The sequence below is a fragment of the Nycticebus coucang genome, chromosome 13 (assembly GCF_027406575.1).
Source record: "Nycticebus coucang isolate mNycCou1 chromosome 13, mNycCou1.pri, whole genome shotgun sequence".
NCBI lineage: Eukaryota > Metazoa > Chordata > Mammalia > Primates > Lorisidae > Nycticebus > Nycticebus coucang.
Window position 1 is genome coordinate 39395785 of NC_069792.1, and position 13047 is coordinate 39408831.

Below are 13047 nucleotides of genomic sequence, written 5' to 3' on the forward strand. Positions count from 1 at the left end.
GGCGATGGGGAAATGTTGTTGTGGTGGTGGGGGTGACTTCTTTCTTTCCCGAAACCAGCCAGAAATTCTCCAGAAAGCCGGGCCTCTATTGCTGGTGTGTGGTGTGGGCAGCTGGGGCAGGGTCTCCAGACAAACGAGGGGCTGAGCTGCATGCCCCAGTAACACAGCAAGTGGTTGTAGGACACAGGGCTGGGTCTAGAACCAGAGCTCACTGAGTGACTGTAGAACCTCACCAGCTGACTGTGTCCAGGTGTCCACAGTGCGAGGTCAGGGTCCTGGGAGTAGCTGAGTGAGGGTAAGATAGTCTCACTGACCTTGTCCTGACCCTGGCAGCTGGGGATCTCCAAGCTGGCCCGCCGGGAAAAAAACCCTCAGAGAGCCCAGATGAGGCAGCAGAAACGGAAGGTGAGCCTCCTTTGGTGTGGGTGGGGAGGGCCACTGGGACGGAGGGCAGGGCCTCCCCCCAGCTGGAGTCTCCCCATCAGGAGAGCAAGGGCCTCCTACTAGGCCCTCCTTCCTGTAGCTGGTGCCTGAAATGCCCTCAGCAGAGGGCCCAGGACAAAGGCCTGGAAGAGCTGGGCTCAGCATGCCCTACAGGAAGGGTGGGGTCTGGGACCACAAGGCATTGTGACCTGTGAACATCCCAGGCTGTAGGTGACCATGGGTGCAGCTGGGGGAGGAGAGGGATAGAATGGAAGGAGGAAGCTGAAGGTGTCTGGCTGCTCCAAGTCAGAGATCTTGAGGAGAGGTCTAGGAGACCGGGGTGGGGTGTGAGATTCCGGACAACAGAACGGGGAAGGCCACTTGCAGGTGGGTGCTCATCACCACTCCCACCCCAATGACACAGGGCGTCATTCCCTTTCTTGGAATCTTTGTCGATGACCTAACTCTGCTGCAGAAGTGGACGCAGAATAATGTGGCTGTGAGTGAGCCTAGGGCTGGCACACTGGGGACCAGAATCCTAAGGCTGGGGGGAGACATTCCTGGATGGAGCCCTGAGAACTCAGCACTCAGCAAAACTGCTCCCAGGCAGCCCTGTGAGCTGGGGTATCAGGCCCGACGTCAGCCTCCAGTCCCTGCTCCCAAGGCAGAAGCTGCAGAGCTGCCTGACTGCTGAGCTGCCCGAGTGTCTGGCTGAGCTGGACTCAGCCTCTCCCTCAGGTGCTGCCCACGGGAGGAGTTGAAATTGGCCCCTCCACACTCAGGCAGCTCCCATGTGGCTCCAAACTCTCTTTGTGTGCAAGGAGATTTTGTGTGCCCCTACTTGTCATGAGGAAGTGTTGGGTCACAGGGCCCCTGAGCACCAGCCCGCACGCTCCCTTCATCACAACCCACAGCGTGATGTGGGTGCAAGTGCCTTGTGCGCAGGTCCCCTGGCCACTGAGCCTGGATGACACGCAGCAAGGGAGCCCAAGGAGGGGGGAGTCATGGATGGGGGGCCTCTCTCCCGGGCATTGGCTGTGCCTTGCACGGAAATGTGCTCAACATAACAAAAAGGGGAAGGTGGGCAACTGGGGGCCTCTCTCTGGGGAAGCACAACATGTGGAAGTCAGAGACTGCCCTGGGAGGACATTCCCTTTCTGCATCCTCCACATCGTAGATTTCCTGGGAGGGTTTGACGTCAGGGAAGGGGCAGTCCACCCCATGAAACGTGCAGGATGGGAATGAAAACCAACTCCTGGAGAAAGGCAGTTGACATCCAACTCTGAGGACAGACTGGGCCTTCAGAGGATGGGAGGGGAGAAGGGAACCACTCCAGAGAAAGGCGCCAGAGATCGGCCCCTTGCCCTCCCCAGCATGGCCCCTTCAGAATCTTCCCCCCGGCCCAGTCAGCATCCATCCTTCTCTCTGGCTCCAGGCCTTCAAGATCGTCCAGCAGCTGCAGTTGCTGCAGGTGACTGCCAATAATTTCTGTTTTCAACCGGACAGAGACTTTCAGTCCTGGTTCCAAACCATGAAGCCACTGGACCAGTACAATATGTGAGTGCCTGCAAACGTTGGCGGAGGGTAGGGGGACCTTTGTGCATCCCTGCTCAGGACTCTGTCTGGTGGCCAGCTGCAAAGAGCCTGTGGCCGTGGTTCCCTGGTCACCAACAGTCCCTGGCGCATGGTGACTGCTGAGCGCCGGGTGTCCAAGCCTGCCAGGCAGACCCTGGGCGGGGGACCTGAATTTTGTTCCTGGAGGCCTCATAGCTGCCTCTCTGTCCTGCAGCCACAACTTCTCCTGGGAGCTGGAGCCACCATTTCAATAGGCCAAAACAACATCAAGGCCAAGGAGACCTGTCCTGGGACTGTGTCCACATTTGAGCTACTTTTATTTACTCTCCCCTGCCACTCTCTTACACCCCCCTGGAATCCTGTTCATTTACTACGCCCTGACACTCCCTTTTCCTGTCATCTATATCCCTTATTCCTTGCTCCTCATCCCTGGCTTTCACTTAAATAAATGCATGTTCCATATTGTTATCAGTTTTCTTCATGATTTTTCTCTATAGCTGTCGTGGCTAGTCTGTATCATTTTGAGAGTGTGCTCTGTGAACGCATGGATGCCACAGACATGAAACTCTTCATGATCTGAGGCTGTCGCTTATCTATGTGAACTCAAGGGAGCTGTGTGGAGATCCACCTCTCCTGTATAGAGTTTCTGCAAAGAGCACCTCATGAATGACATCTGGAGGATTGTCTCGTATCTGCTTTCAAAAGGCTTCCTAATTCTTTTTGTCCTTCTACACTTCGTGGTATGGATTTAGCACACTTCCAAACTGACTTCGTGCCACCAGTTTCACCCTGATACCAAAACCGGACAAAACACAACTTGATCTTTACTACTAAAGGTGGATGTGTTTCACCACAAAGGTCTTCATCCTCATTCTCCACTCATGCTGGCTGAGCAGGGGGAGGAAGAGGAGAGGTTGGTCCAGCTGAAAAGGGTGGCTGGCAAAAGGGGTGCACGTAGGTTTCTCTATGGTGGTAGAGTTTGTCCTGCCGACTCCACTCTGGAGACGCAGACGGCCTGAAGGTTTATGAAAATGCCAGAACAGATGTGTTTTTTAGAGTTCAGTTGTCATAGAACAATAGACTTGGACGAGATGACCATCCATAACAGCTTAATTGGTGCTGCCCAAGCCACATTTTCTGGACCCGAGGACCATCCTACACTATCGTGGCTCAGATGGTCTGGATTAGACTAGTAGTAATTTCTTTTCTACTCCTATTGATTAGTTTGCTAGCAGCAGCACTACCCTAAACTTACACTACCTGGTGTTTCTGACTAGCTCCTCCATGTGCTTGAAGCATCTTCTGTTATCATTTGACTTTAGAGTACTAATGATTTTAATTCCTCCTCACCACAATTTGAGGGAATGTGTGTTGGAGAAACTTCACTTTTGATAAAAAAAAATTTAGATTCTCTAAAGAAGGTTTTAGTCTCCTTCCTCGTGGTAGTGTTGGAGGAGAGTACAGACTCCCGTGGTTTGTTCTGTTTCTTCCTTCTAGTTTTTTCTGAAATGTGTAATGGAAGGTAATGGTAAGGCGGGATTCTAGCACCAGACTCTCCGGATTCTCTCCCAGCTCTGTGACTTACTCTTTGTGAGTCTTCGGGAATATTATTTAAGCAATGGCTCCTTTGCCTTCACTATGAAATGAAGATTGTGTTAATAAAATTGCTGTGGGCATTAAAAGGGTTTGTATTTGTAAAGTGCTTTATAATGCGGTTGGCACATTGTGTCACCCTTATAATTACATACAGTCATACAAGCAGTTCTCATTTAAAATTTGTGGTTGTTAAGTAGTAATGTTGTTTTAAAAATATGAGTCCTATTTTTCAGCTCAGAGAGGCTTAAGAATAGATTCTTTAAAAATGGGAGAGGCTTTTTTGGCTCAAGGAGTAGGGTGCTGGCCCCACATAATGGTATGGCAGCTTCAAACCAGGGCCTGGCTAAAAACTGCAAGAAATAAATAAAGAAAGAAATAAAAATAAAAAAGTGAGAGGCTTCAGGTGAGACAAAGATTTGGCTGGGCACAATAGCCCATGGTTGTCATCCTAGCATGCTGGGAGGCTGAGGTGGGTGGATTGCCTGAGCTGGGGAGGTGGAGACCGGTCTGAGCAAGATGGAGACCTTGTCTCTATGGAAAATAGAAAAATTAGATGGGCAAATGGTAGGTACCTGTAGTCACAGCTATTGGGGAGGCTGAGGCAAGGGGATCAGATCATTGAAGCCCAGGAGTTAGGGGTTGCTGTGAGCTCTGACACCACAGCACTGTAGCCTGGGGCAACCATGTGAGACTGTCTAAAAAACAAGAAAACCTACAGACGTGTGCCATCCTCAGTGCACCACCCCATGCATTCTTTTCACTTGCCACCTCTTCCCTAGCACAGCTTAGCGGCTACCCCAGAACTTATGGCCATGTCAAAGCCTATGCAATCTTTCAGTTTAGTTGACCTCGTGGCTACAGGTACCACCCCTGCTTTACCTTGTGAAATAATCGGAATCCCACTAGTGCTTTCCTAGGGGGCACTGCCGCTCACCTCTTGCAGCAAAATTATCGCTGAGTTTTCAAATGAAGGAAAAATCCCCACAAGTTTGTGCCTATGTAACCAACAAAACTTCTAAACGGTGCATCAAAGACCAGGGGGCCTCAGTGTGTACATGCAGTTGGGTCCAAAGACGCTTGAGGAGCTATACAGTGGTTGCTGTGAAAAGGGAGCTTAACTTTAAGGTTGTATACTGTGGTGCATTGAGCATTTCAAACCCACTACAGTAACATCAGTTTTGTTTTGTTTTGTTTTGTTTTTTATTCAGTGAATTATACAACATCCCTCACAGGAATCAGCAGGAATGGAAGATAAAGAGTTCCTAAGACAACATTCAACACACACATAACTTTTTAGAAGCATCATTGCATATAAGGTTTTTTAGAAAATATTTCACTTGCTCCTTTCCTCTGTTTTTTAAAAAGTCATTTGTAATGGCCATTTTCTCACCCCTCTGTTTTCATAAGTGCCAATTGTAAGGTTGTTGTAAAGGTTCCTTCTTGTAAATATTTCTGACAATAGTGGCTATCAATGATCTCTAATCTTATCTCATCGATGATTCAACTAACGCACTGTAAGGAAATCTGTGACAGAGACCTCAGGACACAAGAAATTTGAAATTATTTTATTTTATGGAATATTGCAATTGTATGAATTTGAATATCTAGAGGAATGCACACATAAGGTTAGCCAAAGAGAGAAATATCACAATCATATTGTTATTTCAGATACAAAGAGCCAATGGGCTGGAAGTGAAATGGTTCCCCAAAGAAAGCAAACAATGGACAAGACTCCCAGAATTAGAAATGAGAATTATTTTATTAGTACTAAAATAAATTTCTTGTAAGTCAAATCCATGTACTTTAGTATTGATACGTCTTCATATCCTCAGGTAGGAGAGCACCGTTATGCAGGAAGGACGCACTTCGTGATATTTCTCGATAATAATCGTGTTAACCACCTATCCTAGTGTGACCCAACTAATGTAAAATAAAAGCTAAAGCATATTGGTTATACTCTAAAAGCAACCCTATTTCCTAGGCTTCACTAGGATCTTGGCTAGGTCCTTTACCCTCCACTTTTATGTTCTTTTTTTTGAGACAGAGCCTCAAGCTGTCACCCTGGGTAGAGTGCAGTAGCATCACAGCTCACAGCAACCTCCAACTCCTGGGCTCAAGCGAGTCTCCTGCCTTCGCCTCCCAAGTAGCTGAGATTACAGGCATCTGCCACAATGCCCAGCTATTTTTTCGTTGCAGCCGTCATTGTTGTTTGGTGGACCTGGGCTAGATTCTAACCCGCCAGCTCAGGTGTATGTGGCTGGCGCCTTAGCCGCTTGAGCCATAGGCGCTGAGCCCACTTTGCATTCTTTCCATGTGGGGAGTATCATCTCACTACTTATTCTATTTTTTTTTTGAGACAGATTCTCACTATATTGCCCTCTGTAGGGTGCAGTGGCATCATAGCTCACAGCAACTTCAAATTCCTGGGCTTAAAGGATGCTATTGCTTAGCCTCCCAGTAGCTGGGACTACAGGTGCCTGCCACAAGGCCCAGCTATTTTTTGTTGCAGTTGGCCCTGGCTGGGTTCCAACCTGCTAGCCTCAGTGTATGTGGCTGGTCCCGTAACCACGGTGCTACAGGCACCGAGCCATTACTATTTATTCTAAGATTTTTCGTCCAGTAGCTTCTCCTAAACCATTGGCTGCCCTCTTGGCTCAGACCCAAAGGGCCAGATCATCCACCTACACATTACCCTCTCTTCCTATCCACCCGGATGCATGCATTCCTTGCCCAGGTGACTGATACCACTACCTTGTTTGCCTCACCTTCTGGATGAGAGCTTTCCCCCTCTTTTACAGAAGGACATAGCTTTGCATTCTAGGCCTTTTCACGGACATTATGGGTGAGCTGTTAATATAACCTTCTCCCCTCATCCGCAGACAAGGTCTCTGTCTGTCACCCATGCTTCAGTGCAGTGGTACCATCATAGCTCACTGCAGGATTGCTGGGCTCAAGCCGTCCTCCCACTTCAGTCCCCCAAGTAGCTAGGCACACACCAAAATGCATGGCTGATTTCTAAAATTTTTTGTAGAGACCAAATCTCACTGTGTTCATCCAGGCTCATCTTAAACTCCTGGCCTCAAGTAATACTCCTTCCTTGGGCTCTCAAACTGCTAGAATTACGGGTGTGAGCCAGTGCACCCAGCCAGTGTGACCATATTTTAAAGTTTAAACAGTACTACAGAATTCATGTATAATATCACCTATAGGATCAGAGAGATGTTTTCCCCACAATATTATCTAAATATGAACTTGTGAGTATAGGTTACCTATCTTTCATGGGCAGAGATAGTTTATACACTTTAGTATGCCTGTCTTCTGAAGTAAATCTTATTTCTTCTTTTAACTTGTTCAACAGACTGTGGAAAGTTGCATCATAAACCCCAGAGCAAATCATATGTTTCCCCTCATCATCACTGTAACATAGTAAGATTGGTAACTCAAGCCAGCATCATCTAGTCTTTCCTCATATAGCTGGATTCTTATTATTTTCGCTTTAGAAATGGTCCAAGACCGTTGGTCCTCCAAACTCTTTTCTTACTGTTGGTATGTTGAATTACATTCTGAGAGTACCTGTAGAATGAATTATGAGGGTTGATTGTATATTATAATTGATACTGTTTCTTGTGGGTAGACAATTAGCTTTAGATTTTAGTCTCAGTTTTATGTTTTTTTATTAAGTTTGTGAACTTAGGCAAGTTCCATAAATTTTTGTTCTGTTATTTCCTCATGTATAGTAGAGGTATAGTGGAAGCTGCAATATTCTGCTTACTTCATAGGCTTCATATGATTATGTGAGATTATGTAGGAATATATTAAACGCATGTAAGATGGAAGTAAGACCCCTGAGGATAAGTTTTTATCTTGAAATATAATGTTTAAAAGATGATCTTGAAGAAAGGGGACTAATAATTGTTTACTGTGTGCCAGGCATCACTTTTAAAATACTTTATAATTTCAAAGTAATAACTATGGCTAAGGCGGTGGCACCTGTGGCTCAGTGAATAGGGCGCTGGCCCCATATACCGAGGGTGGTGGGTTCGAACTCAGCCCCAGCCAAACTGCAAAAAAAAAATAGCAGGGTGTTGTGGCAGGCGCCTGTAGTCCCAGCTACTGAGGAGGCTGAGTGAGGCAAGAGAATCGTCTAAGCCCAAGAGCTGGAGGTTGCTGTGAGCTGTGATGCCAGCACTCTACCATGGGCAACAAGTTGAGAATCTGTCTCTAAAAAAAAAAATATATATATATATATATATATATATATGGCTGAGGAAGAAGAGAGGAAAATGACGTCAATTGAATCTATAATATTTTATTCTTGGGGAAAAATATGACGCAAGAATGATAAAATGAGAGAATTTAATAGCTCTAAATAATGAGCACAAAGAAACATTTCTGTAATTTTCAGAGAAAATCCACAGCAAACATAGTGTTATTCTTTGAAAATTACAGAAATATTTCACAACTTTTGGAGACAAGGTCTTATTCTATCGCCCAGCTTGGAGGGCACTGGCATCGTCGTAGCTTCTGACCTCAGCAGTCCTCAGCCTCACCCCTCTGAGGACCCGGAACTGCAAGTGTCTGCCACCTTGTCTGGCTGATTTTGTTTATAGAGATGGGTTCTCGCTGTTGCCTAGTCTGGTCTCAAACTCCTGGCCTCAAGTGATTTTTCTGCCTCAAGACTCCTAAAGTGCTAGGATTATAGGCAGCAATCACCATGCCCAGCAACATTTCTAAAATAGAGTATCACCTTTTGTCAAGATATAATAAGTGTTTTAGTTGACATGCTTATGTATCTTACAGAATCACAATATATATCAGTGTCGTGGATAAGAAAACAGATTTTCACGTATTTAAATAGACAGTAAATTTTTTTGCAATTGAATTTTGTTTCATTATGTTACTTTTTATCTCCACAGGTTTATAAAGTTCTGGTCTCAGTGGGCAGGAGTGAATGGTTTGTCTTCAGGAGATATGCAGAGTTTGATAAACTTTATAACACTGTAAGGAATAGTCGTTTTATAAGATTTTTGTTTAAAACAAAATAACCTGAGAAAATGACCAAATGAGAGAGATTTATTTGAATGATTAAATTAATATTTGCACATATCAGATAAGAAGAAAAGGGTAAGATTTTTCAAATGCATTGTAACTCTAAAGAATTCTTACAGAAGAAGATGAGCAGATACCATTGAGAGGTTCCAAATAAATCATTGAAAGTAAGAGAACTAGATAATGGCTTAAAGTTCATGCACGAACTTTATGGCTACCCTGTACATTTTACTGTCCTAGAATGTTAGAAATCAATTGTTTCTACCTACCTCTTTGATAATGGTTAATCATCAAGATATTTCTGTTTAAATTGCCCAACTGTAAGGTTTAAGTTTGAAATTATGTCATGTACCCACTCTCCTTTCATACTTAGTTAGAAGGTAAGTCTCAGGTTCCAGATTTTAAGTACCTCACACAACTGAAATGTGTATAAACTTTCAGAATTTCTGATAGTTACCTGGGATGAGAGACCCTAGCTATTTACTTAAATAATTAAAACCTATTTTTATGCATTCATAGTGCAGATATGAAATAGTATTCATAATCTAGTGTTTGCAGTGCTCCTAGTACATACTTTCTAGAGTAGGCCCCAGACCACCTCTGTTGTGATACATCAGGCCAGATCTTACACAGGTACCAATGTTTGTGGACAGTGTTGCCTTGAAGATCCTACACAGAGGCCCAAGTGATAGGATTACAAGATAAGCCACTGTTCCCTGCCAAAGTTCCACTTTTGAAATAAGTAGAAGCCAGTAGAACTTTGTGCATACAAATAAATACCTTCCATGATTTTCCTTTTGAGACATAGTCTGTATTGTCCTGGATAGAGTGCTCTGGCATCACAGCTCACAGTAATCTCAAACTCTTGGGCTCAAGTGGTCCTCTTGCCTCTGCCTCCCAAGTAACTGGGACTACAGGCACCCACCACAATGCCTGGCTAGCCTTCTATAATTTTTTTTGTTTCTTGAGACAGAGTCTTATTTTGTAACCTTTGATAGAGGGCTGTGGTGTCACAGCTCAAAACCTCCACCTCTTGGGTTCAAGTGATTCTCTTGCCACAGCCTCCTAGTAGCTGGGACTACAGGTGCCTGCCACTGTGCCTGGCTATTTTTTTTTTGTTTGTTTTTGTTGCAGTTGTCATTGTTTAACAGGTTCAGGCCAGGCTCAAACCCACCACCCTCCGTGTATATTTCTGACACCCTACCCACTGATCTACAGGTGCCGCCTGAATGTATTAGAATATTAATAAGAAGGCTAGAGCAGAGGTTATTTAAAGCAAAATCCATCAGCTTTTTTTTTCAATATTTAGCAAAAATTTAAAGCAATGTTTCTATATCCATTGGCACAGAAATTTCACTTCTAAAATTTTATATACAATACTCAGAAAGCATTATTTAAAAATCCAAAGATGGGCTCAGTGCAGGAAGTTTAGTTGTATGGAGGCGAGCCTTGGAGGCGGTGGTGTGCGTCCACTTCCAGGGTTCCTTAACTTTTGATTCACTTGAGGTTCACGCTAGGACGTGCTTCAGAATGTCTTCATCACATTTTGCCAGTCGGTTCAGAAAGGATTTCAGTACTGAAATGATTAGGACTAAACTTGCTCAAAGGAAATCACTGTCTGAGAAACACAAACACACATAAGGAATATGAACAAAACCGACTCTTTGGTTTGAAAGATGTCAGCATTCCAACCTTGGAAGGTAGAATTCTTGTTGAATTAGATGAGACATCTCAAGAGCTTGCTCTAGAAAACGCCAAGCCAAGGTCAATAAAAACTGTTCTGTGTGACCAACGAAAACAAACGCTCCAAAAATACAAAGAAGAAAAGCAACTACAAAAATTGAAAGCACAGTGAAAGAGAAAGCTAAACGAGAAGCGTTTAAAGTGGGTTTTTATAGACCTGATACGCCTGGTTTCCTTTCATCAAACCTGAATGCTATGAAAGCTGGGCCACAAAAGACTTCTTCTGTATGGATTACAAGGTCAAAGGCCAAAGACCTGTTTGGTTTGTCCTAGGAGGCTCACTCGTACTGCTCGAACATCACTCCCAATAATGGGAGTATGACCAGCAGTATGACCTGGTCAAAGACAAACTTCTGAAAACAAAGTGTTGGACAAAGAGGGAAAAGTTGGACAGCCTGTAGTGCCCACGTCGGTGAGAATGACTTGATCTGCTGCTCAAGCAGTAAAGCAGGTTGCTGGAGCAGTCTCATCCAGCACAGCAAGAAAGCCATTCTCAAGAGCCACTGGTGACAGTGAACCAGGAAGAAAGGCACCAAAGAAAGGAAGACCCGCCCCCCCAAAAGAAACAAAACCTGCAAAGCCCCTGGATGGTCTGAAGACCTATCAAGTCACACCCATGACTCCCAGAAGTGATGACGATTTCTCGACACCCAGTTACACCTGGACCCCTTGCAAAATAGAAGAGGATAAGACTCAAGAAGCAACAAAAGATATTTTGGTGCTAAAATGTAAAATGTCAGCTACTGAGTTAGTACAGCAAGATTCAAATGAATTACAACATCCTTTGGGTTCTCTAACAGTTTGGAATGAAGAACAGGTCTTAAATCATAATAAATCTATTAAAAAGTCAAATGGCCTTCCAGTAACAGAGGTCCCATCACTTGAAATGAAGGAAGGACAGATATGTACCATATTTCAGAAATATCCTCCAGTCAGAAACTGAGAAATTAACAATGTCAAGTTGCCTTCAGGGGGAGAAGAAGCTGAGATCGGACATTCCAGATGATGCTGAAGATCTTATTCGCACAGCAGTTGGTCCAACAAGACTCCTTATGAAGGAAAGGGTCAAACAATTTGAAGGACTAGTGAATGATTGTGAATATAAACAAGGTGAAAAGGAGATTACTCACACAGATCTGGACAGGTTCTGGGATATGATTAGTTTTCAGATAGAAGATGTAAAGCAAAAATTCAACAGTCTGACCAGACTTGAAGAATCTGGGTGGCAAAACAATAGTAATGCAAGCATTTTAGTCTTCAGGAAAAAAGTCATCTCAAGTATGGTGAATAAACCAAAACAAATTCTTCCACATGATGGAGGAAGAATTGCAGCTAGAAATCGCTTGGCTGCAATAAAAAGTGCAGAGAGAGAGAAGACGAAGCTGGGAGAACATGCGGAGGCAGCAGCCTCTATGATGCCAAAGGAGGTTGATAAAATAGTGTTTGATGCTGGATTTTTCAGGGTTGAAAGTCCCGTTATATCATTTTCAAGACTTTCCATTTCTTTTGAACATCCTTCTCAAAAGACGTTGAATACCTAAGTCTGTCAGCAAAGCTGCGTCTCAGAGCAGGGGTGCGGTGGGCCTCCTAGGACAAACTGCATCACCAGAGAGTTCCAGTCCTTGGAGTACCAAAAATGAACACGATGATAAGAAGACTTTGTTCGAAAATACTCCTGAAAGCCAGAGCAACCTAGGAGAAGATGCTCAGTGTCCTGGATCACAAGATTTAATCGAAGCGAAACATGATGAAAATAAGGTAAACTTTGGCGTGCATTACTTACCCATTGAAAGAATTGAGTTTGCCTCTTCTTGCTGGTGGAGTAGCAGATAATATTAACAAAAAAGAAGAAATTTCAGATGTTGTGGAAGGAATGGAGCTAATTCTTCAATTATATCACACGATGTTTTGATGAGTAGCCCTGAAAAAATTAAACCATCACAGAATATCCTCTCACCAGAAGAGGAAACTAAACTTCCTCCGTCAAGTACTATTTGATAATAAAAGTCTCACTACTGAATGTCTTGTTGATTCAACAGGCCTGAACTGCAGCAATCCATTCACTCAGCCAGAGGGCAGACATTGAGAACATTCCGGATACATTTCCCTTGGTGGTGACCTGATCTCCTTTTCACCTCTAATGCCTCCCGTTGGCCTGGGCGCTGGAGGGGGGCAGGACGTGGAGCCCTGGACTCCGACCAGGGCTGGAGACCCTACCTGGAGCCCATCGAGCGTGGGCAGGTGTCAATACATCAGCTTTTTAAGAAAACTGTTGTTGGCCCAGGACCTCTAGCTTAAGCGGCCAGTGCCAGCCACATACACCAGAGCTGGCAGGTTGGAATCCAGCCCGGGCCCGCCAAACAATGACATCTATAACCAAAAACTATCCGGGCATTGTGGTGGGCGCCTGTAGTCCCAGCTACTTGGGAGGCTGAGGCAATAGAATCACCTAAGCCCAGGAGCTGGAAGTTGCTGTGAACTGTGATGCCATGGCACTCTACCCAGTGCAACAGCTTGAGGCTCTGTCTCAAAAAAACAAAAGAAAAAAAAAAAAAAGAAAAGAAAGAAAACTATTGTTAATCTGTTCATGTAGAGGGAACACAAAAGATCACATCTCCTCTTGAGGTAATAAATGGTGAGTAACATGTACTTACACATCAG

The 13047-nt window shown here is 44.5% G+C and overlaps 1 pseudogene; it reads left to right on the forward strand.

Annotated features, from left to right (window-relative positions):
• Positions 1-10173: 10173 nt before the first annotated feature.
• LOC128563341 (disks large-associated protein 5-like) lies at positions 10174-12679 on the forward strand (annotated as a pseudogene).
• Positions 12680-13047: the final 368 nt, after the last annotated feature.